The sequence below is a fragment of the Acomys minous genome (genome assembly GCF_964271855.1).
Source record: "Acomys minous genome assembly, chromosome: 3".
NCBI classification, from domain to species: Eukaryota; Metazoa; Chordata; class Mammalia; order Rodentia; family Muridae; genus Acomys; species Acomys minous.
In genome coordinates, this window is record NC_140485.1 from 129,595,512 (window position 1) to 129,622,917 (window position 27,406).

General features: G+C 45.2%; 1 protein-coding gene across 7 annotated transcripts in view; it reads left to right on the top strand.

Annotated features, from left to right (window-relative positions):
- The window catches only part of SASH1 (SAM and SH3 domain containing 1), a 305,726-nt gene that overhangs the window by 177,580 nt on the left and 100,740 nt on the right, over window positions 1-27,406 (top strand). Inside the window, exons 1-2 of one of the 7 annotated variants that reach the window (XM_084777498.1) lie at window positions 2,135-2,276; window positions 7,439-7,539. The exons of 5 other annotated variants lie outside the window; for them this stretch is intronic. The gene's annotated coding sequence lies outside the window, so the exon portion shown is untranslated. Of the gene's footprint in view, window positions 1-2,134; window positions 2,277-7,424; window positions 7,540-27,406 lie in introns of those variants that run through there. One more of the 7 variants, XM_084777499.1, reaches the window with a different exon arrangement.

A 27,406-nucleotide genomic window follows, 5' to 3' on the forward strand; every position in this document is an offset into this window, starting at 1 on the left:
TTCTTTTGGTTTTTGACTAAAGCTGAGAACTTGTCAAGGCAAATTCTTTCCTTCTCTCTCTCTCTCTTTTTCTTTCTTTCATTTTGGTTTTTTTGAGACAGGGTTTCTCTGTGTAGCCTTGGCTGTCCTGGACTTGAATTGTAGACCAGGCTGGCCTCGAACTCACAGAGATCCACCTGCCTCTGCCTCTGCCTCCCAGAGTACTGGGGTTACACAACCACCTGGCTCTTTCCTTTGTTTTCTTTCTTGCTTCTTTTCTTCTGGTTTACCCCCGCCCAACCACACATAGGTGCTGGGGATTGAACCCAGAGCCTCGTATCAGTTAGGTAAGTTCTCTGCCAGTGAGTGTTTGAAAAGTAAAATGAGATTTAAAGAAGCAGAAAGTCAACAAATAGCTTCTCCCCTTGACAGTTGGGTGTGCATGTGTGCTATGGGACACATAGGTAGAGATCAGAGGACAACTTGTGGCAGTGGGTCCTAGGGTCAAATGCAGGTCCTCAGGGCTTGGAGGCAAGTGCTTTTAACATCTGACACATTTTTTCCAGCTCTCATTTTACAGTTTCCTTCTTATTCATCGAGTTAATGGTCTGTAAGGTTGTTCATTAGCTAAACGAAGATGACTAAGACTGAGCTATGTCAGCTGGAGCCAGAAAGATACTGTCTGAGAAGCCTAATAGCACAACCAGTGTGGCACATGGGCATCTCCATTGCCAAGGCGCCAGTCTCCTCTTAACTTGTCCTTTTGTCTATGTAAGGGGGCAGAGTTCTGTTTCTTTCTCTTTCAACCCTGGCATGCAAATGCAGAGCATCAGGCTTGGTGACAAGCTCCTTTATCCTCTGAACCATCTCATTGGCCTTAGTTTTTGAGACAGAGTTTCATGTAGCTTAATCTAACCTTGAACTTATGAACTAGGAAAAAAATGATCCTGAGCTTCCGATCCCCCTGCACCACCTTGTTGGGTTGATGTATTGCTGGGGGCTAGAAAAGAGGACTTGATCTATGCGAGGCAAGCACTCTGCTAGCTGAGGCACATCGCGCGTCCGCCCTGCTGCTGTTCATAGTTTTGTTTGTTTGTTTGCTTAACTTTCTTTTTGCAGAGTTGGGGACTGAAGTCAGGTCCTTGGCACATGCTAAGCAAATGCTGGACCATTGAGCTCTAGCCCCAGTCCTTAGGTCCTGGTCATTGTTATTTGGAGCTGGCATGAGTGATCGTCTCCCAGCATAGTGCACAGCCTCCCCAGACATCTCACGGTGCAAAGAAATGATGGCTGTGAACTGGCAGCTGGTGGCTGACACAGCACCAGAACTGCTCTTCTCAGAATTCTAGCTCATGTGGGTTTTGGGGTTACGGTAGTTCCCCCCGGCATTTGGGAATCCCCACGCCCCCACCCCCCAAGGCCACTTCTCAGTAGGAAAAGAAGCTGTCCCTGGGATAAGTAGCCTTCTTCCTGTTTAGACAGATGGGCCTAATTTGGTGTGCTCTCTTCCAGAGCAGCAAAAGACAGTCTGGGGAGAAAAAAGGGAAAAAAAAAAAAATCACAGGAGCTTAATTAGTTCCCATCAAAGGTGGTGGTGGGTAAAATTGATGGGAGCTAATTTGAACCAGGCTGGGAATTTGACGGTTCATTTTTAAACTGTAGTTAGAGACATCAGTAGGATTCCAAAGGGGCAGACTCAGGTCTTCTTTGAGTGAAATTCCAAGCAAGCCAGAGTGTAAAGGTGATTTCCAGCTAGATTTTTGCAGTGCCATCCACAGAGCTCCAAAGCCTAGAAATCCCCGTTCGCTGCAGTTCGGGCTCCTCCAGTCTTCAGGCCACATATACAGTGTTAGCCTCTTTCTCAGAGTCCCTCTTTTCACTGATAAGCTTGTCATGATTTGGACTAATGGCGCTTCATTTTCTTTCTTTTCTTTTTTTTTTTCTTCTTTTTTTTGGTTTTTCAAGACAGGGTTTCTCTGTGTGTAGCCTTGGCTGTCCTGGACTTGCTCTGTAGACCAGGCTGGCCTCTAACTCACAGAGATCCGCCTGCCTCTGCCTCCCGAGTGCTGGAATGAAAGGCGTGTGCCACCACGCCCAGCTGGCGCTTCGTTTCCTCAAAAACCCTCCGTTTTTATCCTGTCTGAATTTTAAGTCTATTTCTAGATGTTCACTTCTTCCTTCAAACAAATCACACCTTAGCACCTCCATGCTTAACCTGCTGCAGCAATTTCAGGCCTGAGGACTTGGAGCTGTGTCATTCTGTGTTTCTGGGCTGCCTATGCAAAGCCAACTGAGAGGTATAGTTATGAGAAAGAATGACCCACCCAAAGCGGTAAGGACACTGTCAAGTGTTAGGAGCTTTCGACATTTCACAGGAGGAACAGTGGCATGACGTGGTCATGTGTTGCAGTCATGGAGAAGACAGCTTCAGGGACCTCGGATACAGATCAGTTAATAGGAGCGCTTGCCTAGAGTGCAGGAAGCAGTGGGTTCCGTTCCACATGTGAAAAGTGGAGATGAGAGTTAAAAGTCACCCTCATCCACACAGCTAGCTGAAGGCCATCCTCGACATGAGACCCTGAATCAAAAACAAAACAACAAAACAAAACACTGAGTACAGAAAGGTTGGGGGTAACAGGTTAAATCAGTTTATGAATTTTTTTTTCTTTTTTAAATTTCTAAATCTTTTGGGTAAATGTTGGGATTTGAGGGAAATATTCCGTAGAAAGGCATTTAGATATCTGTATGTAGCTTAGTCAGGGGTGGGGACCCTGAATTATCCCTGAGAGCTAATTACACGTCAGCTGGAGAGAGCAAACCAACCAGAGTGCTGACTTCCCTACAGAGATGCTCGCCTTGGCCCTAAAAAAGAGAAGGTTTTGATAATTATGTTAGTAATTAACTTTCTGGACCAGACGGCAAGCCACTTTTCAGGAACCTGACTGGAATACAGCATTTGGTAGCGTGTCCTTGGGGCCAGCTCTGAGGAAGGAAAGAGGGAGTACAGGTGGGTAGGCATTCCATGGTACACGCAGAGACTCTGATTCGTATATTGATGGGGAGTGTTTTTTACTTAGCACCAAATAGGCCTTAAAGGGATGCTGTGTATGTTTGGACAGCAGCCATGACTTCCACTGGGGATAAGGACATTAGTGTTTGTGAGCATCGGGGAAGAGGCCCGTATTTCCACACATTTGGCACCTCCCTGAGCACCTTGTGATTATTTTTGGCTGGGAGAAGATGCTATCAGAAGTGGCAGCAGTGTTCCAAGTCCATAATGGGCTGATCTCTGGTGATGCTAAGTCTGACATCTGTCAAAGTGGCACCCCAGCCAGGAAAGGGGACACGCTCGAGGTGGCCTCTTAATATTGGCAGCATCAGCTTCCCCCGTGCCTTTGAGGTTAAGAGTTGTTTGGAGTTTTGCAGAAGACAAGTTTGTCTGGTCCTTGGTGTGGCACAGACGTGATGCAAGAGTCTCCGCCTATGGTGACCTGCACTTGATGGTGTTGGTTGGCAGCTTAAGCCTGGCCTGGAGTCTCTGCCAAGATGTTATCATGGTGATGTGTGTCCAAAAGGAAGGGAGCCAAGTAGAGACTTACCTGGTCTTTGGATAGTAGAAATATAGTAAAGCTATAGCATTGGATGATCCTGAAGAGGAATACCAGGACCTCTGTCCCCGTTGTGGAGATGCTTCGAAGTTGTATCTCCTGAAATTTTAATAGTTTTATTTTTTTTTTCAGGTTAAGATATAGCTCTTAAGTAATATAGCAGCAATAAAAGTGGTACACATCTGGATCCTAGCATTTAGGAAGCTGGGCCAGGAGGAGTGGGGAGTTGGATACAGGTTTAAATTCTGGCTCTTTCACTTACTCATCAGCAAGCCTTAGTTTTCCCATCTATAATGTCCCATAGTTAAGAGGAGTAAGGAAAACAAACTGTGGGTCACTCGAAGTGACTTCGAACTGTTGGTTTCTTTTCCTTCTTCCTCTTCCGAGTTCAAACGCTCCGGCAGGAGTGTTCCGCTATTGATACTTCATTAACATTTTTTTCACACGAGGGCAGGGGGCTGGGATTTTAGCTTTTTATTTAGGGAAGTTTCAAGTACACATAAACAGCACACGACAGTGTGTTTCCTGTGCAAGACACCCCTCCTCAGCAGTTCCCACCATCCCGGTACTTGTAAGTCATCTTTACCCTGTCCGCCACAGTGCCGTCCTGACGCTTTAAAGGCATTTACTTTTGAGGCAAAAATGCATGCCATTCTCTCAAATAAGCATTTGCTGAGGGTTTTTTTTTTGTTTGTTTGTTTGTTTGTACAGAATCAATTGAAAATATTTAGTGAGCATGCAGCCTATACTTGGTTGGCATTTTAGCTCTTTCAGAGATGCCAAGTAAAGACGGTTCTGTCTTCTCAAAAAAGAGCTCAGAGTGTCGTGGGCATGAGAGGAGTGAACAGACTGGAGGGCGCACAGGAACGCGGAAGAGGGTCGGTGGCAGCTCAGTGGGAAAGTTGAGAGAGGCATCCTAGAAGTGACACCTGGCCTTCCTAAATACAAAGAACTTGGGAGGCTGAATTTTTTGTTTTTGTTTTTGTTATTTGTTTTTCCGAGACAGGGTTTTGGCTGATGGTTTTTTGACATCAAAGTATAATGTTGAGTAACCCAAGGTAGAGGTCAAGGTCATAGTTTGGATGGAAGCCACAAGTTGAGAGGGGAAATGAGACAGGTAGATGGACCGAGTGCTGTGGGGACAGAGTCATGCCGCTCTTCGTTGGACGCTGGGTTACCACATGCAGAAAGGGATGGAGCAAACTGATACTCTGATTTGTCCCTTAGACAGGACAAAATAAAAATATTTCCATTTTCATTGCCATTGACCATCTGGGCCAAGGTGAACTTGTGTTTGTCTGCCACGGCTTCACACAGATGGGCATTCATAGGCCACCCTGTGTGGGGACTATTACTTGGGTCTTATTGGTTGCTCTTCTATGTAGACGGCAAGGCATGTGGAAAGTCTAGTTTCTGCACACTGGAGCTCCTCACTAGCCTAGGAAGTAGGGAAAGTGAAGTCACCTAGTTCAATCTGTAGGATACTGGTGTTGCTAGGGAAGGCATCCCTAGCATCTGTCAGAAAAAAAAACGAGAACCGTGTTACATATACTCCTGAGTGACCGACCCTGCTGGAACGCGCCCCTGCGCCCCCCCCCCCCAAGCTGGCTGCTGTTAGGGGCATTTGTTTTTGTTCTGTTTCGCCCATTATTCTGTTCTGTTCTGTTCATTATTCCCTAGCTTTGGGCCTCTGTTGACTTGCAGATTGTAATCGGCATCAGTGGGGCCCGAAGTCCGTTCTGCTGGGGGCTCCGCACACTCGGTGTCAACACACACTGAGGCATTATGTCTTAAGCCAGATGCTAACGCTGCTCCCTGCTCCGGCTCCTCTCACACAAAGTCACATTTGTGTTCCCACGGCCGGTCCCAATTTAGTCAGCACTTTTTGTGCGTTGCACAGAGTGAATGTCACCATAAACAGATCTCTTGGTGCTGGGTTTGATCTTAGCCTACGGTACCTCTGTTTAATTAAGAAAGACTTCGCCAATGTGACAAGGAGCTTGTTGTGGGTCGCCATGTTTTCCTCTGACGTCTTTGCAGGCTGGTCATGCAATTAGACACCTGTGTGGTGGGGGACACTTTCATTGGGGAGGCGACTGTTCTGTAGAGTTTTCAAAAATAACCTCATGTTTTTGCTCACGAATAATCAGAAATGACCAGTTTCAATTTGTGTTGATAAGGTGCACTCCGCCTGGAAGAAGGAAATACCCTAAATGTCTTCTATTTAAAATATCAACACCCGGCTGAGGAGATGACTAAGTATCCTATAATGTGCCTGTCACTCAAACAGGGTGGCCTGAGTTCAGACCCCCAGAATGTATGTAAAACCCAGGAACTGTGGTCTGCGCCTGTAATAGTGGATCCCTGGAGCCCATAAGGCAGCTGGTCTAGCCAATCGGTGGCCTTCAGGTTCAGTGAGAGACCCTGCCTCAAAATAAACAACAAACCTGAGGTTTTGCCCCACCCCCACCCCCATGAGCACATACACTACACACAGAGAGAGAGAGAGGGAGGGAGGGAGGGAGGGAGGGAGGGAGAGAGGGAGAGGGAGAGAGAAATAGACATAAAAGAAAATAAGTAAAAATATTTAAATACAAACAATTGCCAGAAGGGGAAAATGCTTCGATTCGCTGTTTCTCATTATGTAGTTCTGAGAAAATTCTTGAATGCTAATGAAGTGCACATCAGCTGGGCAGAGAAAAGTCTAGGAACTCAAGGGAAAGAAGCTTTTCTGTGGAAAAAGCAGCACTTCCCTGGGGCAGGAGGCACATAGCAACATGTCTAGGCCTTTCCAGTAAAGCCCAAGGCCAGTGCTTTTTTTGGAGCCCTGGAATATTAAAACTGAGTGGCCAAAAATGTAGTGTGATCTAAATGTTTACATTTAACAGACACTTTATTTTTTTTAAACTTGGAAGATTACAGTGTAATTTATATGTGCTAATCATAAGCTAATTACAGGCTATTTAAAAAAAAGTTTAATTTGTAACCCACTAGAGGCCGTTTGGTCTTGGAATGAAAGAAAATTTAAAGGAATGTGTTGGGGTTGATTGCAAAGTGTCCCCTGAAGGCTTATTATTAAAAGGCTTTGCTGGAAATGGATGGGGCATCTTGGAAGTGATTGCATCATGAAGGTTCTGAATTTGTCAAAGATTAAGTCATCATTGATAAAGTCATAATTTTGTGGGTCTCCTCTTTCCTGGGGTGGGGTGCTGTTGGCTACCAGCCCATGAGGGCAGGGGGAGCAGAAGCCGTGTGCAGGGCTTGGAAGGCTATGAGCACAACGGAGTAGCCTCTGGGACCCACTTCAGTGAGATGGCTCAACTTTATTTGGTGTGAACAAAGACTTTATAGTCCTTGGGGAGTGGGTGGCGGGGCTCCCAGGATAGGTGTACAGAATTGGTTGGAAGTAGGAATTCCAAGGATGCGTGATTTGCGTTTGGCAGCACACTTCTATCATGTGAATGGAAACATAGTATCTAATTATCCTATAGGTTTGAGGAGGGGAGATCTGGCAGGGAACTAACTGTGCCATAGGCCATATATCAAATGTGGTTAGAGGCATCTGTGCCTAAAGACACTCTCCAGATGAGGTCAGGTAGAAGGCCCTGCTGGGGAGAGGGAGTCCTGCATCTAGTGCCGAGCTCAGAAAGGCTATCCTGACCGGGAGGACTATGACCTCAAACCGCAGGGCCCTCCAGCATCATCTAATGGTACTATGGGGAGGTGAGGGAGATTCTGAAGGTTGTACCTCTTGGAGGGGATAGGATTCTGGGATTCGAGCCTTACAGGAGCTGAAGATGTCCCCTTCCTTGTTCTGTTCTTTGCTTCTTGTCACCATGCTTCTTCATCAGTGCCCCCTGCTATGAGGTTCAGCTCACCATCCATGGTGGGTCCAGAAGCCGCAGAGAGCCAAGTGGCTGTGCGCTCACACCTCTCAAGCTGAGATCCAAAAGTAAGCGGTCCTTTTTTTTTTTTTTTAATTTTCCCTCTCCAAATTGCTTTCTCAGATATTTTGTCACAGCAGCGAATGTTTGTGTGTTTGTAGGCATTTGAGGTTTCTAGGTTATGTCTACAGTGTCACTTGATGAGGCAGTCTGAGGTCAGATGTGAGAGCTATAGCAAAGACTTGATGGACCTAGGCCAATAGAGAATCCATCCTGGAGGTCACGTGAGGCTGAGCCATGAGCTTTGCAGCTGAGATCATAGCTGCCATTGACCTCCTTGGTCTGCCAATACTCATTTTAGATTGATGTCCTACCTCAGCTCTGGAAGAAAAAAAAAGTACCTGCGGGTCATCACACCACACACACACACACACACACACACACACACGTGTCTATGCATTCATTTATTCATTTAAATGCTGGGGATTTAACCTTAAGCCTTGTGTGGTCCTCACAAGTATTGTCTCTGTGAGATGCTGCTTAGCACATTATTGAGAATGTCGGTTGGCTATGTTTGGAAAGCCTCTTTTCAGATTACTATATCCATTTCAGGAGGATGCTTTGATTATTTTTTTTTCTTTTAGTTTGGACGCTTTAAGGTTTGTTTATTTATTTATCTACTTAGGCTTTTTGAGACAGGGTCTTTCTATGTAGCCCTGACTGGCTTGGCACTTGGTATTACCCTTGAATTTTTGGTAGTCCTGTTGCCTCAGCCACCTGAATGCTGGGATGACAGGCATGTCCCTTTACAATCAGCTTTAAGAAGCTAAGCAAGAAAATGAAGTGTCGATAAATTCTGTTTCATGTTAATTGGCGGGTTCTGCTTTTCAGCCACGTGTGCGATATCTGGAAGGACACAGCTATTGCTTGGTGGTACATCTCCGGACCATGTGGGGCACAATTCTTACCCTTTCTGTAATATTCCCTACTTTACCCATCAAAGGAAATTGGTGCCAACATCCCCATCTCCCTGATCTGTCAGTTTATAGCCCTACCTCTGCTAAACGTCAGGCAGGCCCTGAATTACAAGTGGAGACTTAATATAACACCCTCTAGCAGTAGAATTAGAGCTCAGATGCAGAGTGAGACAACCACTTCCATCGTTGGCTTTCCAAGGCCCGTGAATAAATTATTCATTTAGAAGTGGTAGTTGGAGGGGCTTTCTGCAATTACTTAAAACATGAAGATGGTCTGCGTTTTGTGCCGCAGCAATACCATTTATCTCATGGACCCAGCAGAAGCTGATGGAACTTAATCAAAAATAAATCAAGGACAAGTCCAAACCAAATTGGATGCACATCATGAATATTCGTGAACATCTGGATGTGTTTGGTGTGTGTGTGTGTGTGTGTGTGTGTGTGTGTGTGTGTGTGTGTGTGTATTATTTTTCTAATGTATGCGGCAGCAGAGGCAGGTTCTTGCAACAAAGATGCCGAGAGGAAGAGGGCTTTCCGTCTGTGATTTCAAAGGCTGCTTGTATTTGTTTATGTTTGTCCTTTCTCCTTAGGGTGTGGGCTTCTCCTCTCCCAGTTATTCCTTTGATCTCTTTCATCTGTCGGAATCCCTTTTGGTATTTTTCTCTGAATCCTTGGTTGGAGTCAGGCACTTAGCTCATGGAGATTAAACATTTCTTTTTAAGGGAGAATTTTAACTTAAGGGAAATTTTACTATTTAATGTTTTTTGATGAATCTTTTACATGTCAGTGATGTTATAATTACCATTGAGGTATTCTGCATCATTAGGACAGCCACGCATGCTTCAGCCTCGGGGCATTTTTGTTGCCGAGAGGAGAGACCGGAGTGATGGAGGCTGCACTAATAACCATGCTGATAATTACCGAAGTGACATTTTAAAAAGCACATTGGGTTTGATAAGGCTTCCATGTCTCTTACCTTATTGAGTTCTTTTAATGATGGGGGGTGGGGGGGAAAGCGGGGAAGTATGAATGGTTGGTTGTATGTTATCCGTTGGGCAGAGGCAAAAACTAGTAACCCAGAAAGGGAGATGATCTAATCTTATGGCCATGGACCTTTGGGTGATATCCATCACTGACTGTGTGTGTGTGTGTGTGTGTGTGTGTGTGTGTGTGTGTCCATGTATATGTCTCTCTGTGTATGTATGTGTGTCCCTGTGTATGAGTGTGTGTGTCTAATGTAGAAATGTAAGATGTACTATCCACCTGCTAAAGATAGGACTTGCAATTTGTTTTCTCTCATCTCACTTTGGGTGTACATGTACACACGCATGATGCTTGGCCTGCCACAGACGAGTGGCAGCAAATGCAAGACTGTTCATCTGTTGCTAGAGGGAATTGTTCTGTAACAGTAAGGAATGTTAGAAGTAAAGGAGAAAAAAAAATCAAAGTAGACATAAGAACTCAGCATGCTCCAGACTACTTAAAATAGGACCAAACAACTTGACATACCTTGAAATTCAGTAGAACAACTCCGAATTTAAAGGAACCTGTTAAACTACATTCCTTACATTGTTTTTATTTTATTATTCTTTAAGATTACATTTATGTATTTACTTACTTATTTACTTATTGTGTGCACACATGCGCACCCACTCACTCGCATGCAGTGGTGTGTGTTTGTGTGTATGTGTGTTTAGGTCAGAGGGCAACTTACAGGAGTCAGCTCTTTCCTTCCTTCATATTGGTCCCAGGGTTTGACTTAGGTTGTCAGGCTTAGTGGCAGGCATCCTTACCCACTCAGGTGTCTTGCCAGCTCTGCATCTTTTTCTTCGTCATTATCGTTGTTGTTATTATGATTATTATAAGATAGGGTTAGCTATTCCCTAGGTCCAGGCTACCCTTGACTTGATATTCCTCCTACTTTGATCTCCTGAGCAGTTGGGATTTACAGACATGTTGTCTTAGGCTTTCTATTGCTGTAATGAAACTCAGGGACCAAAAAGCAACTTGGGAAGAGAAAGGTTTGCTTGGCTCACACTCTACATCACTGTTCATCATCACAGGAAACCAGGACAGGAACTCAAACAGGGCAGGAAAGTGGAGACAGGAGCTGATGCACAGGCCATGGAGGGGTGCGACTTACTGGCTTGCTCCCCATGGCTTGCTCAGCCTGTTTTCATAGATCCCAGGACCACCAGCCAAGGGATGGCACCACCCACAATGGGCCACTTAATCACTAATTAAGAAAATGCTCTGCCTGTTTTTTTTGTTTTTGTTTTTGTTTTTTTGTTGTTTATTTTTTTTATTTTTTATTTTGAGACAGGGTTTCCCTGTGTAGCAGCCCTGACTGTCCTGGAGTCACTTTGTAGACCAGGCTGTTCTTGAACTCACAGAGATCCACCAGCCCCTGCCTCCCGAGTACTAGGATTAAAGGCGTGCACCACCACACCTGGATCTACGTGGATCTTATAGAGGAATTTCCTCAATTGCGTTCCATCCTTTCTGATAACTCTTGTGTCAAGTTGACATACAACTAACCAGCACACATGCACATTAATACACACATACACTATAACTGTGCCTGGTTTATGTTCTTTATGTTTTTTTTATATATTCTTTTAGAACACAACAGAAAACTTCTGTGTGAGAAGTTGAAATAAAATAAAGATATTTCGGGTTTACTTGAAGCTTTTTATTTCTAAAATGTTTTTCTTCTTTTTCTCCATCTATTTGCTTATTCTCTCTCTCTCTCTCTCTCTCTCTCTCTCTCTCTCTCTCTCTCTCTGTGCGTGTGTATGTGTGAGTGTGTGTATGTGTGCATCCGTGCAGGCATGCATACATACATGTGAAACTGAAATGATAACTGGTAAGTGGCTGGTTCTTCTGCATTACTGGCCCAGCAACTTCTTTTCTTGAAAACAGTTTATTTAATCAAGCAACCTAGTTTTAGAGGGTTCCGTAATATTTAACTAAAAAAAAGTTATGTATATTAGTGTTAGTATGCAAAGACCCAGATTTTTTAATGACATTTTATAAATCTTTTGTTTCAGGTGATCCTCTTCTCCCCCATGGTGTGATTTCTAGTTTATGTAAAAGTTCTTGGAGTGACTGCTAAATGACAGCATGCAGTATTTTACTTGAGAATAAGGGCTGGGACATGGTAACACGACTAAAGGAAACCAAATACTTCCGGTGTGTTTTAGGAATTTGGTATCACAAGGACTTTACTGTTAAGACAGGAAGCAGAGCCATGTCAGGCAGGTCATGTTACAATGGGACCAGATACTCACAGATATCTCGCAGTGGCGACAGGAATCTGCAGCAGACTCCAGCCTCTGGTTCCCCCCAGCTTTGGCTTCCCCTGTTCTCACGGAGATGGGTGGAAACAGGACAATTGCCCCAAAGTGAAAGTCACAAAGCAGTGAAAGGGACAGTCTGGCAGGAATGGCCTGGGAGAGCGCTACCCTTGTCTGAGCTTGGGACATGCTTTAAGGATAGGGACCAATTGTGTCATTTCAGCTCCTGCCGTGCAGTAAACAGGACCAACAGATGGAAACATAAACTTTGAGTGTATGTGAGGGGGTTGGATTTAAAAACACTGGCAGAGCATTAATCCCAGCTACAGTAGTAATTAAGGCTTTAATATATAGAAATTCACCTCTGTTTAGGTAGGTATTTCTATATTAAATGTGATAGCTGATTGATTGATTGACTGATGATTGATTGATTGATTGAGACAAGGTCTCACTGTATAGCGTCTTGAGAAGATATTGGCTGTCGGCCACGGATAAACATATCACACCCCCCTGACAAACGTCCACAGGTACAACTCACATATCTACTACTAAAAAATAGTGAGTAGTTTGGAGTATTTTTGTAAGATTCTACAACCTTTTTACTAATTCCAAAATTCCATGGTACCTGAAGTTCTGTTTTTCATCTTTCCATCAGGACTGTACACTAAGTCTGTTGTCTATTACAGCCTCTCTGAGACTAGAACACACCTTGGCAGAGAATATATGATCAATAAGTGTTTGTTGAATGAATGAATCTCAGTAGTTGTACATTTGGGAGCTATTTAGATTTTGTCCTCAAAAAAAGAGAGAAGTTTTCTATTAGTCTGTTGTTTTAAAAAAAAGTAAGAAAAACTCATTTTAAAGCAAGAAAGATTTTGGAATTGATGATTCCGAGAAGGAAGTGCCTGTATTATAGATGAACCTTCTGGCTAATGAAAATGTAAAATATGTTGAGGTTCACACATCTAATTAGAGGAGAAAAGGCTCCCAATTAAAGTATATTAGGTAATAAAAAGCTCTTTCGTGATTTAAGGGCCACTTCTGTAAACCTATTTTTTTAAAAATGTGGTTCTAAGAGATAGGCTGTTGTCTTATAATAGATATCAAGGTGTGTATGTCTAGAATTCAGTGAGAACAAAACCTGTCAAAGCTAAAATACAGGAGAAGAATTCATTTAAGTGAGGGCACTCCACCATGGCCCCGACCCCACTGTTGATGCTGTATGTACCTTCTCTCAGTTAGGTTTTGGGGGAGGGGGACGGCGAGGAGGGCAAAGTAGAGACTGAGCCCAGGAGCTAGAGCATGCTAGGCAAGTGTTTTGCCCCCTATTCAGATCCCGTTGTGTCCAATGGCGAGCTCTCCAGAACAGCAGCATAAGTTTTGTTGTTGTTGTTGTTGTTTGTTTGTTTTTTGTTTTAACACAGCTGTGTGTGTGTGACTAGAGAGCAGCCCAGCCAATGAGAATAATCCTGCATTAGAAGCTGCACAGGCTGGGAAATCACCTGTAGTTCTCTCTGACCCACCATCGTCTTATACACTGCCTACGAGGTGCTCGGGAGCTTCCTGTTCACTCTCTGAACACCCTAAACAGAGACATCACTCTGTGTGTGTGTGTGTGTGTGTGTGTGTGTGAGTGAGAGAGAGAGAGAGAGAGAGAGAGAGAGAGAGAGAGAGAGAGAGAGAGAGAGAGAGAGAGGAAGGAAAGATTCTAAAGAGAGGGAGAGGAGGAAGAAAGGGGAGTAGAGGGATGCAGCTCTTTTGCTCCCGCCTGACCCCGCATGCTGATGAAGGGCTTAGCAGCCTAGCAGGATGTGAGAGGTTCTGCTCTGTTTCTGGGGGTCTGCTCCATCTGGCTGCAGCCTGTCGTCTATTGGGTCTCTCTACCTTTCATCCGTTCCCAGCACGGTTCTTGCCCGCCACTCCTTGTCCGCACCCCGTCCAGCTTCATGCTTCTATCTTACCGCCTGCTTCTCCATCCTCTGAGTCCTCGGCTTTCTCTTCCAGGAGTGTGAACAGCCCATCGTCCTGGCTCCAGCCATTCCTCCTCAGGCACCCTGGACGCTGGTGCCATTTTGTTTTTCACATAGGTGCTCTGCTTCGTCTTACCATAGAAACTTGTTCTGCTTGGTGGCCAAGTCCTGTATCCAGCACAGCTTGAGGAAAATTAGGTTTTGTGGCTTATCTTGGCATTGTGACTATTACTTTTGCTAACTTTACTCAAGGTGCAAAGGAAAAGAAAAAAGAAAAGGGGGAAAACAGACATCAACTATATGCTCTTCGGATCTCCCTATCACTTTGTACTTCAAGAAGCTTCCATGGGACACCTTGGAGATACTTTTCTCTGATAAAGAGGTATCTTACAGCCATGTTCTTTGATGGGCACGTGACAGCGACAAAAAAATGGACAGGAGCGTGGAACACTCCATGTGGTCACCTTTATCATTTCTGAATGCCTGTCACCTGGCCTGCCTCAAGGAGGTGGAGGCGTTGAACACTGCCTTCTTTTTACTCCAATTTGACTCTGTTCAGCTTGCTTTTCTGCTTATTAGTTTTGGCCAGGTGACCTTCAGAGAATACTCCTGAAGGACTTCATTAAGAGACCCAGTGTGAACTGCATTGACAGGAGGAAAACCGGCTTCTGAGCTGCAGGAGATAAAAAAGCAGTTGTTCAACATTTGCTTGGTGCTGTTGTGGTTGGCGCATTATGTTAAACAGTGTTGCTGCTCGCTTTTGGATTCCTAGTTCCCCTGTTTAAACCCCTGTTCTGTGCCACCATTCTCGTCTGACTCAGCCCATGGGCGCTACTTTCTAGGACTTGAGGGATTAGGAATCTAGGCCAGTAAGGAAGAGTGTGGCAGGGCAGGCCTCTGAGCCTCAGGAATGTTCTGGAAGAGGCCAGCAGGTCTAGAAGGTGTAGAGATAGAGAGGAGAGGGGAATTTTTTGAGTAAGTTTTTCTGTTCTTCTCAGCACTCCCTTCCCCATGCTAGAGACCAAATGCAGGGCTCCAGGTGGGATAGGCAGGCAGATCATCAGGTGACTCCCTCAACCTCATCATCTGCACTTTTCAGGGTGCTTTTCACACTAAAATCCATACACCACCACCATCGTCTTCAGAATTCATTGCCTTTCTCCCTTCATAACCAAAGCCCTTTCCTCTTGCACAGCCACCTTACTCTTCACTGCTCCCAGCCCTGGCAGCCACCACTTGGTTTTCTTCCTCTGTGACTTTCATTACTCTGGATGCCACAGGTGAAGTTCTGCAGTATTTATCCCTCTCTGGTCGGCTTATTTCACTTAGCATAATGCTTCAGTGTTCATCTCCTATTTTTTTTTTTAAATAGTATTTTTTCCCCCCTCAGTTTCTCTCTTAACTGGGCTATCACACAAATAACTGAGATTCAATTATATTATTTAAACAAGCTTCGCAGTACAATCCTGAGCCGTATCAACTTTATTCTTCACCCTCTAAGCTTATCTGGTTTCCTCCCAGCGTACATCCCAGAAATAATTACACTTTGTGGCTTTCCCCTCTGAGCTCTCTCTCCTGGTGTCTCTTGGGTCTCTCCTGTGGCTGAATCCCCTACTTTCTCTCCTGACTCCTCTTTTCCCTGTCTGGCAGGAAGTCTAGCTCTATTCTCTCCCCTGCTCAGTGATTGGCTGTTAGCTGCTTTATTGGCATATCAGGGGACAATTAGGGAGCAATGCTTTACACAACATTGAGACAGGAGATTCTCAGAATAAGGATTGCAAGCAGATATGAGGGTACAGAAATCAGCATTTGAATTACGCAGTGACCTTATGCCTACATTCATCTGTCTTGGGTTTTTTGTCACAATTCCCATCTTAAAAAATATTTTATTGTTGGAGGCTGGAGAGGAGGTGGCTCAGTGGTTAAAAGGACTTACTGTTCTTGCAGAGGACCTAAGGTGGGTTCCTAGCACCCAAATAGGGTGGTTCATAGCAGCCTGTAACTCCAGCTGCAGGGACTGTGACTCCCTCTTCTGGACTCTGATGCACCTGCACTTACACATGTGCATACCACTCCCCAAGTACACATATACTTTAAAAGTTAATACTATTTGTGTTTTTATGTCTGCGGGTACATGTATGTGAGTCAGAAGGCAACCTTGTAGCGTCTGTTCTCTCTTAAAGATAACACAGAGGGAGGCTTCCTAACACCAGATATAACAATAATTTTTGAGGTATGACACACACACACAAAAACCTCAGGCAAGAAAAACACAGATTAACTGAACTATATCAGGAAGCCTCCCTCTGTGTTGTCTTTAAGAATTTACTACCTTAAGCTTAGTTTAGGCTCTGGTCCATCCTAAGTATAGGGTGTGTGTGTGTGTGTGTGTGTGTGTGTGTGTGTAACATGTCTGCCACACTGTGTGTGCTGTCTGGTTTTATGTCCATTTAACACAAACTGTAGTCATCTGAGAGGAGGTTACCACAACTGAGAAAATGCCTCCACAAGATTGGGCTATAGACAAACTAATCCATGGGACATTTCTTAATTTCTTAGTGATTGATGTGGGAGGACTCAGTCCACTGTGGCTGGTGGTCCTGGCTTCTATAAGAAAGCAGAGTGAATAAGCCACAGGGAGCAAGCCAGTAAGCAGCATCCCTTCATGGCCTGTGCATCAGCTCCTGCCTCCAGCTTCCTGCCGGGTTGGAGTTTTTTCCCTCGCTTTTCTTCTATGGACTGTGATTCAGGATATGTAAGCCAAGCCAACCCTTTCCTCCCCAAGTTGGCTTTTTGTCATTGTGTTTCATCACAGCAGTAGAAAAGTAAGGTAATGTACATGCGTGGAGGTCAGAGACGACCTTGGGTGTCTGTCTCCCTGCCTTCCACCTTGCTTGAGACACAATCTCTCTCATTGGCATTCCTCACATTGCATGCCAGATTAACTGGCCCATGAGCTTTTGGGAATCTTCCCTCTGTCGCCCCGTTTTCCGTTAGGAGCACTTGGATTACAGATGCTGACTATCACATTGGCTTTATATAAGTTCCAAGAATTTGACCTGAGGTCTCTACACGGCTTGCAAGCACTTGACCCACCGAGCCATCTCCCTAGCCCAAATGCTCTGTTTTGAAGAATCCCAGACTCCTGTCCAGGACCCCTCTTCCTGTAGATCACCATCGATCGTCCTTGTCTTGTCATTCCAAGCTGCCCCGATGATGCCACTTCCTCCGCCTGCTTCTCCAGGAGAAGCGATGCATCTCGTTCTCCTTGCCCATGGCATTTTTATTGTACGTGTATCACGCTGTCTGCTCTTCTGTCTTGCACATTGTTATTTACTATTCATTTTCTTGCCTCACATTCTAAGCCCCGGCGTGGCTAGTGCTGAGTCACAGCCCTGTGTTCTTTGGATCATGTGTCTCAGTCCCTTGTGTCCCTTGTGTCGAAAGCTGACTTGTAACGTTCAGCAGCTCAGCATACGTCAACTGGAGACGCAGTTACGGAGAGTCATAACCAGAGGTATTATGTGGACACAAACACTGAGCCTAGAAGTTTCATGGCAGAGTATTGAAATTCAGTCTGCTTTCTTTAAAGTAGAATGCTCACAGGCTGCTGCTTCTAGTAATGAAGGAGGAGGAAAGAGCTATTTTGACACCAATGGGCTATATAAGGGTTTTTATTTAAACCAAGTCACTTCAACACTACAATTGTGTGTAAAGCCAAATAACAGAAGCTTCCACGTGTTTGTAATAAAGTTGAACTGCTGGAGGCAGTGCTGAGGTGTCTGTCAAATGTTTGGTCACTATGAGAGCTGATTTTTTACCACGTACCGTAAGGGAACACTCCTTGCTTGACACGTAAACACATGCTGCCTGTGGGAATGTCCGTGGTGTTCATCATCCAGGGCTTGTAAACACACTTAGGGCAGTGGAACTCAGGGTGGTGAAATTTTGAGGGTGTCTTATAGATACTTGTAGTCCTTGGGAGTACCCACAGTAAGAAACCACTGAAGTACTCATGTGTTTGTTTATAAGAAAGAAAAAAACAAAAACAAGATCTTGGAAGCAGTGCTTTGCAGCAACCCACATTTAAGGATTCCATGCCCAAGTCACGACGGAGGAAGAGTAATCCCGGAGCAGATGTTCTTAAAGCTGTCAGAATTGAGCCTTTTGATGCAAGGGTCACCTTCCTTCCCATAAAGCCAGGAACCATAATTACCAGCACTACATTTTTGTCTATAGGATAGCCTTAATTACAAGGTTGCCCTTAAAGTAACAAGCCGCATTAAGTGAAGCTCGTTTTATAAGGTGGCAAGCAGCCATATTGCTTCACAAGTGTTCTGCCTAAGGTGGGGCATAAAGAAGACCTCACTAACAAACATCCAAGTGCCACATGTTACCTCGAGGTGCCCTGTGAGGCTTGCTCGCAAATCTGTGGGCAGTCATAAGAGTGATGGTCTCCCAGGTGAGGAACTTAAGTAGTTTGACCAATTCTATCCACAGGCATTATCCGGCCGTTCAGTCAGTCAGTCACCAAATATTGATTGAGTACTTACTGATTACCTTGGGGACTAACAGAAATGTAATATAAAAGTTTCTCCTACACAAAGAATCTACATGAAATAGCAGGGTGCTAAATTTTTGGTATCAATGTTATGCAGTTGCAGCCACTCAACATGAATTGAGTGCTCAACCTGTATCTTAGGCTGCATGATATAAACATAATTTCCCTTTAGCTGGGCATGGTGGAGCTTGCCTTAAACCTCAGTACTTGGAAGATAGAGGCAGGTGAGTCTCTGTGAGTTCAAGGACAGCCTGATCTACTTAGAGTATTTCAAGATAGCCAGGGCTACATAGAGAAACCCTGTCCTCAAAAACAAAAAGGAAAGAAGGAAGGAAGGAAGGTAGGTAGGTAGGCAGGCTCAGTATGGTGGCGCACACCTTTAATTGCAGTAATTCAGAAGCAGAGGCAGGAGGATTCCTGTGAGTTCAAAGCCTGGTCTAAATAGTGAGTTCCAACACTATATATAGAGACCATGTCTTAAAACAAAACAATACAAAAGTAACTAACTAAACGGCTTTTGAACTTTTAGTAGCTAGCTCCTTTCTTTTTTGAGAAAGGGTCTCCTACATCCTAGGCTGACCTCAAACTCACTATGTGGCTAAGCATTTAGCTTCCTTCCTCCACCTTCAGAGTGCGAGGATTATAGGCCTATACCACAATGCCTGGCACACGCTGGTGTCTTGAAGTCAGAATTCTTGAGTATATCACAGCTGTACCAAATGCTTCCAGAAACAAAGAAAAGCTTCCTCAATACTGATATAAAAAGACACAAGGAATAGTGTGGTGTTTGGCTTTGAAATGTGGAATTTGTACCAGGGCTACTTCAGTTACTACTGAATACTTCTCAAAGCAAGGGTACTCCCCTTAAACAGATGTAAGGGATGGATAACAGGAAGCTTATTACGGTTGAAGAAAAAAAAAAGCTGTTATTTTAAAGGAAAACAACCCAGTGTGTCAGAATATTGCTGTGGTTTTAGTGATGAAAATCAGACAGGAGGGAAACATCTAGCTTTGAATCTTGAGTCTGTGATTTCTTTGTTTCTTTGTTTGTTTTTTAAAGATTTATTTATTAAGCATACACTGGTTTTTTGCCTGCATGTATGCCAGAAGAGGGCACCAGATCTCATTATAGATGGTTGTGAGCCACCATGTGGTTGCTGGGAATTGAACTTTTGGAGAGCAGTCAGTGCTCTTAACCTCTGAGCCTTCTCTCCAACCCCCCAACCCTCCCAACCCCCGAGACGGGGTTTCTTTGTGTAGCCTTGGCTATCCTGGACTCACTTTGTAGACCAGGCTGGCCTTGAACTCAACTTGCCTCTGCCTTTCCAGTGCTGGGATTAAAGGCATGCACCACCATCACCCGGTGTGAGTCTGTGATTTCTTATCACTCCAATAAAATTGGAGCTGTTCCATTAACTGTGAGATAGGACCTCACTATGTATCCCAGCCCCAAACTCTTCCATCTCAGTCTCCTAAGTGCTAGTGCTCCTGAGTGTCCATCATACCCTCACATCCTGTTTCTAAGAGGGGACACAGGAAGGTTTATGGTGAGGAGAATGACGTGAGGACCGAGCAAAAGTGCCTTTGAATAATTTGAAAGAAGGAGCAAGGTTGTTGCTTCAGTTGTGAAAGACTCCTAAGCAGATGACATGAAAGCCATGGGTGACAGAAGCACTTTGTGAGAGAAACCTCAGTGACAATGGACTGGATTGGGGGACACGCTGATGTTGGGAGGTACAGTGTACAGTTCACATGGTTGAGCCCTGGGCATCTAACCTGATGCGTGGTCATAAATGATCAACAAGAGAGAATTGGTAGGCAGTGGGTATGGGATATTCGTTCAAGAAGTTTGAGCTATGGCTTTGATGAGTGCAACGAGTGAGCTGAGAATCAGCCACCCACCCACCCACCATCCCTCCCTCCCTCCCTCCCTCCCTCCCTCCCTCCCTCCTTCTTTCCTTCCATCTTTCACACTTCTCTAGGCCCTGTTTTCCTTTATAAGGGGAAAGTTGAACCTGTCTACGTGTTGGAGAGAAGAGAGGAAAAGCGTGGTAATGAGAGATTAGAAGAAAATAAAGAGAAATAAGAAATGTGGCAAATTGCTTCCCTTTGCATGGTCTATGTGTAAACAGTTCAAGTTGGGACCTTCCTCCCCGGAGAGTGCAAAGTACGTGGAACTGGCATGGTAGCTCAGGATGGGACACTTAGCCTGGCACACTCAACACTCAAAACCATGTCCCTCGCATCTTCCAGGCTTGGACGGCTCCTGGGACTCCCCCTTGGTCAGGGCTTTGGCATTTGTATGTAGAGCAGGCGTAAGCGAGCCCGCATAGAGTATTGGGCTGTTCTTTGGGCTGTACATCTACTGAAAAGAGTTACCTGAGGACATAGAAGAAGCACTAAACCAGTAGATTGCAGGCATGCTAAATATCAGACCATAAGGCCTAGTCAGAAAGAGAAGAGCTTCCAGAATTTTATCATATGCATAATCAGGTGGATATTGGGGCAGAGTGGGAAGTGAGTGTAGGTCACTCTGTGGTAGTAGGCCAGAGGCTTGGAGTGAACTCAGCAGGGGTAGAAATCCTGGCCTTGCTTCCTCCTAGTGAAGTGATGTGATTTGCTGACTCAGTGTCTCAAGACTCGGGTTCTGCTAGGAAAGGGAGAACAACTGGATGTGCTGGTATATGACTCTAATCTCAGCAGTGGAGAGGCCGAGACAGAAAGTGTACAAGGTTCATGCTAGGCTGGGCTACACATTGGGGCCCTGTCTCAATGGTAGCGGGGGCGGGGGGCAGGTGGGTAGGGGCAGGGTGGGGTAGAGATGGGGGAAGAAAAGGAGGAGGAGGAAGAGGAAGTAAAGCATAACCCTCACTTTGAAGATATTAATGATAATTGTGAGAAATGAGCTTTAAAAAATTAATCTTTGACCTGGCCTGCAGCCCAGATATGTATGCTCCCAGGAGCCGCTAGTGCACTAAGTACAGGGGTACAATGGTACATTTGTTGAAATAAAATATCTGATAAGAAGCACTTGAGGGAGGAAAGGGTTAATTTTGCTTACAGTTTGAAAGAATACCATCCATTGTGGTGGGGAAGGGGTGACAGTAGGAGAGAGAGAGAGAGAGAGAGAGAGAGAGAGAGAGAGAGATCACCCCAACTCATGGGATGGCATGGCCCTCATTTGAGGTAACCTTCCCTGATCTGGATAATCCCTCCAGATATGCCCAGAGACCATGTCGGCAGTGAGTCTAACTCCTGCCAAGTTGACAGTCAGTATTAACCATTACAAGACCGAAGGAGTCTCTAGCGGTACTGACTGAGCACAGAGACAGGCTGTGCCTACGCAGTGGATGTACCACTATTGACTTAGTAAAGAGTAACCTGGGTGAGACGGCGATGGTCTTCCTAGCTTGGCTTTGAACTGAGATCAACCAGTGATCCTCTCTCAGACTCCCAAATTTCTGGGACTACCAACATATGTCAGTGTGCCCGGCTTAGAAACTGTTTTCTTATTTTTCCAAAGATATTTATTTTTAAATGTGTGTGTGTGTGTGTGTGTGTGTGTGTGTGTGTGTGTGTGTGTAGATACAACATGAGCCTGCAGAAGTTAGAAAATGCTCCAGCATCTCAGGAACTGGAACTAGAGGCTATTTATTGTGGGCTGCTATGTGAGTGCTGGGAACCAAACTTGGGACCTATGGGAAAACATCAAATATTCTTAACTGGCGAGCCATCACTCCAGCCCCATGTTTTCTTATTTTTATGATGACAGATATGTTGGGCTTCCAGTGGCAAATGAGTTCAGAATTCTTGGGGTCGTGCTTCTACTCGCGTGTGCTTGGCAGCTGAAGAGTTCAGGCAATGATTTTAGTCAATGGTAGTCTCATGTGCTTAGATTCTCTAGATCACTCTGAAGCCATCGTTCTCGACTGTCCTAATGCCTCAACCCTTTAATGCGGTCCCTCATGTTGTGGTGACCCCAACTGCAAAGTTACTGTTGTTGCTACTTAATAACTAATTTTTGCTACTGTTATGAATCATAGTGTAAATATCATATCTGTGTTTTCCCATGATCTTAGGTGACCCTTGTGAAGGGGCTGTTCCGGTCGCAAGTGGCTTGTGACCCACAGGATGAGGACCACAAGTCTGAAGGGACCTGGGTACTTGCTCTCACATGGCTTCCCTTTCTTCTGTGAAACTGCAAGCTCTAGGGACCAGCCTGACGTCTCAGACCCTTGCTCGACACAGGCTTTTCTCCAAAGGGTCCTTACTCTTTGTCACATTATCTGAGGTAGAGAACAAGACCCATTAAGCAAAAACTTGAATGAGTTTCATTAAATAAAATACCACACACAGCTGTTTCCCCGAAAACAGTTGAAGTTCAAGGTGAGCCATGACTGAGGTTTGACGAGGAACCGTGTATGATCCAAGTCTGTCTGACTTCGATAAATCAAAAAGGGTCTGGGAGCATGCTAGTGCTTGCCCCCGTAGGCTTCAAGAACTGAAAAAAATGACGATAATTCTCAGAGAGCCGGCAGGACAGAGGCCCCTGAGCCAGCATGCTGCTGCATTAAAAGAGACGCCAGGTAGAATGTGGGCAGCTATAGGTGGCTATGTCATGGGACAAATGTCATTCTGGAGGGGGGAGGGTAGGGGGGATAACCCTCAAGCCTCTAACCCGCAGGCAATTCATTAAATCTCCCCACACTAATTCACAGGATTCCCGCCAGCAAGAGGAAGCGCTTTGAAAGAGGGAATTAGGGACCTACCCTCATTAATTAAAAATAAACCCTTGATTCTTCCTGAAGCCAGAGAAGCTTTTGTGTAATTATGGTTTGGTAGGTAAACGTGGTGCCACATCTGAACCCACGCCCTCCGAGACACTTGGCCTCACTGCCCCAGGGAGGACAGCCAGACTACAGAGAAGTTGCTTTTGTTCTTGTGGGAGCCATCTCTGAAGCCTCTTGAGCATGTTCTGGGATGGCCACACGTGTTGTGAGTCACTGGGTATCTGTGAGGGACATCTGTGGTCTCTTCCCTCATTTCCTCTGGAATGGCTTGTTTTCAAAAGAACACACAAAACAGAGCAAGCGCTTTGCTGCTTTCTCCAAAGTTTGGCATGGAGTGTGACTTCCTGAGACGTTTTTTTGGGGGGGGGGGGACCAGGGCAGTGGTAGTACATATCCTCTGTATTCTTTTCAGTACCACCCCATAACCCTGAGCACTTTTTGAGGTACCCTCTCTCGGTTGACGACTAATGAATTTACAGTGAGCTGCGGAAGGAGAGGCACTTGGAAGTCCTGCTCAACTGGTAGAGTTTAAAAATAGCCCATGGATTCTGCCGCGTGGAGTGCCATGTGTGAGATCCCGGATGACATATGTGCTTCATGTCACAAAGCCCTTCACAAGTGTCACCCAATTAACTGCGTGCCCTCTGACAGGTGGCGGGGCCCCTCTGTGGCTTGCAGAAAAGGAGCCCCTGCTTGCCTGTCACTGGCTCAGGACAGTTTCTTTGTTGGTGGTGGTGGGGGGCTGTCTGAAGAGAGAAGGCATCTTTGCCAGAAATTCTTTTGGGTCTTAAGTAATTACAAAGTTAGTTTTAGCATCATGCTTTGCAACCTTCTAGCTTTTGCCAGACAAAATTGGCTATCCTCCTGTCCATTTGTTTTGTAATGGTAAAACCCAGGGAATCGCCCAGATGAGGTGAGCACTTTACCTTTGAACTACTTCTGACCAAAACCCCAAAGTCAGTTAGTTATTGCCCCATCTGCAGGAATGAGCACAAAGTGGAGACTGACCCACGCTTTGGTGAGGCCTGCTGGAGAGTCTTGACTACAGGTAGTTGGGATCCTCAAGGCAGGAGAACGGATCCGGAAAGTGAGTCTACCCCGTATGTGGGTATGGCATGCCCACAGTGAGCTGATGATGTTACTTAGTTACTTTTCTGTTACTGTGATACAACACTTATGATCTAGGCAATCTATAGACTAGGGGGCTATTTTGGCTTGTGGTTCTAGAGGAATCAGAGTTGGTCACCGCAGGACAGCATGGCAACAAGTGGCAGGCATGGCGGCGAGTGCAAGGAGTATAGCTTACACTGCAAGCACAAAGCAGAGGGAGAAATAATGCTCACTGCGAATGGTACAAGCTGTGAAAACGCAAAGCGTGACATACTTCCTCCAGAAGGCCACACCTCACCAAACAGCGCTACCCATTGGAGACCAAATGTTCAAATGACCAAGACTCTGGGGAACTTTTTCCACTTTTCTTTTTCATTTAAGATCTATCTATCTATCTATCTATCTATCTATCTATCTATCTATCTTGTATACAATGTTGTGTCTAGATGTACACCTGCAGGCCAGAAGAGAGCACCAGCTCTCCTTATAGATGGTTGTGAGCCACTATGTGGTTGCTGGGAATTGAACTCAGGATCTTTGGAAGAGCAGACGATGTTCTTAACCTCTGAGCCATCTCTCTAGCCCAGCCTTTTCCATTTTCCATTCACACCACCATGATGTCTCTGTAGGTTCCACTCCCTAAAAATTCCACCGTACCCCAAAGTGTTGAGTTCAGTTCAGGGCAGCTTCCTTGTTCTGTTAATTAAACTTTGGGGGCATTGAAAGTGGCTAAGGGAAAGAAGTGATTGGATAGAGAGTATTAATCTAGTCATATACTTCCTAGTCTACACCAATTAAAAAAAAAAAAAGGCACCTTCCGGTAGCTGTAGCCTGGGGATCAAGTCTTTAACAGAAAGACTTGTGCAGGGTTGTCCATCCAGCCTGAGACAGGCTTGATTTGTGGGTGCAGATCCAGTGGGTGTGCTCAGGGGGAGGCAGGTGCAAGATAAGAAGGAAAATCCTCTGTGGGTGTTTACATGGTATGTGGGGCTTGTGGGGTACACAGAGCCGGCCACCCCACAGGCCTTCACGGCCATTTTTTCTGTAATTAGAGTAATGGCTCAGCGCAGAAAGCAATCACTTTAATATTTTTTCTTTCTTTCTTTCTTTCTTTTTTTTTTTTTTTACATGTAGCATTGATTGAAATTATTTAAGAGTTGTTCCTCAATATATCAGTTCTGTGCTTTTGTTGGCAATGCCCTCCTTTCTGGTGTCCCATGGTGATCTCAGGATAAGTAAGGACAAATGGCTGGTTGTGATCCCTCGCAAAACCCCGGGCACATGTGGTAGAAGATATTTATAGCGCACGGTGTGGCGTCGGCTCTCCATGAGTGTGTTCCTGTCATTGTTTTGCCTTGCAGCTTCAGCATACTGCCTTTTTCATGCGTTATGAATAAAGTCTACAGTGTGAACACCTCATTAATCAACTCTAAATCGATTTATGAATTTTCACTGATAATTACTATGCTCGGCGCACTGGCTTTTTGCACCATGATGTCTCCACGCCGCCCCCCTTTCTATATTTTAATAGTTTTTCTTCATTTGTCCATTCAACAAATTTTTATTAGGTACTTAATCTACACAGGTACTGTGTTAGACCTTGAGACAGTGGTGAATAACTAAACATAAGTACCCTGGCAGCCTTGTTGGCAGGAGAGTGTGATTATACCCCGACATGGGAGGACCGGACCTGAAAAGATAGGATATAATTTGGGGGCCTTTTCTAATCACCCGTTCTAGCTCCCAACTACATGACACAGAGACCTATTAAACTTATTAATAAGCTTTAGGCTTTATAACTTGGCAGATGATGGTCTATTTCAGCCTGTCTAAGCCAGTCTTGCCATGTGCCACGTGTTCTGGGTTACTTGCCGTATTGGTCCTGCCTGGGCTGCTTCTGTCCCATCAGGTCAGTGCTCCTGGCGGCATCCTTTTCCTACTTCTTCTTTCTTCTCCCTCTCCCCTTTTCCTCCATGGTCCTTCCCTGAGACACTCAGACTGAGAAGTCCTGCCTTCTGTCCTCTCTCACCTAGGTGTAGGCTCTCAGCAACTGTATTGACCTACCAGAGATAATTGGGGAGCAAAGTATGCGCAACATTGATCACTGAATGTGGCAGTGCCCCACATCCGGACTGCAACCAGATCTTGGGGCACAGAAATCAGTATCTGAAGCATATGTAGTACACCAGACGAACCCCAACACTGACCCGGTCCCCAGGGGTCCAAGGAGGCCCAGCGACAAGGTGAAGCTTTTAGTTTTCTCCAAGTTCTGTCAAAAATGTACTTTAATCTCGAGCTTCCAGTCAGGACCCGTCTTTGCTCACCACTGTGAGGTGCCTGGGGATTCCTCCTTTCCGTTGTCTGCACTTCTCATAGGGTGCAGCCCTAGAACACTTTTGGCAACGTTTGAGGAGGTTGACTTATTATTGCTCTGTCCATAATTTATGGCAAGACCACATTTTCTCTTTAGTACAATAGGCATTTTCATGACTGCTTCAGGGCATCTGTGTGGTGAGGGAAATTTGGCATATTCAAAGAAGAGCCTTCAGAGCAACGCTGTTTAAGGTTTATGGTAGCGCATGCCTGTAATCCCAGCACTTGGGAGGCAGAGGCAGGTGAATCGCTGTGACTTTGAGGCCAGCCTGGTCTATAAAGCGAGTCCAAGGCAGCCAAGGCTACATAGTAAAACCTTGTCTCAAACAGCAACAGCAGCAGCAGCAGCAGCAGCAACAACAACAAAGTTTAACCTCTAAAGTTTATGTTTTCTGGTCCTAGCTTGAGCTTTGTGGCAAAGGTGGGTACTCTCCCAGGATCCTCCTTGTCAGATTATATAGAATGAATGAAAAGGTCAAGTGTGAATCCTTTGATTTGCATACATTGTTTTAAGGATCCATGGGGGAAAACATGTCTGGCCTGGAAGTGATTTCTCATCGCTTTAGAAGTTAGGTCTTTAAAAACCAAAACCCGGAGGGGGCCGGAGAAGTGGGCACGGCTCTTGTAGAAGACCAGAACTTGGTTCCCAGCACCGTGTCAGGTAGCTCATAACTATCTGTAGCTTCAGCTCCAGGGGATCTGACGTCCTCTTCTGGCTTGTGTAGACACCCACCTGTGTGCACACATGAGTGCATGTGAACACACACACACACACACACACACACACACACACACACACACACACACACACACCCCAAAACCTTAACAGTAACACCAGAACACCATATCTGTTTGTAT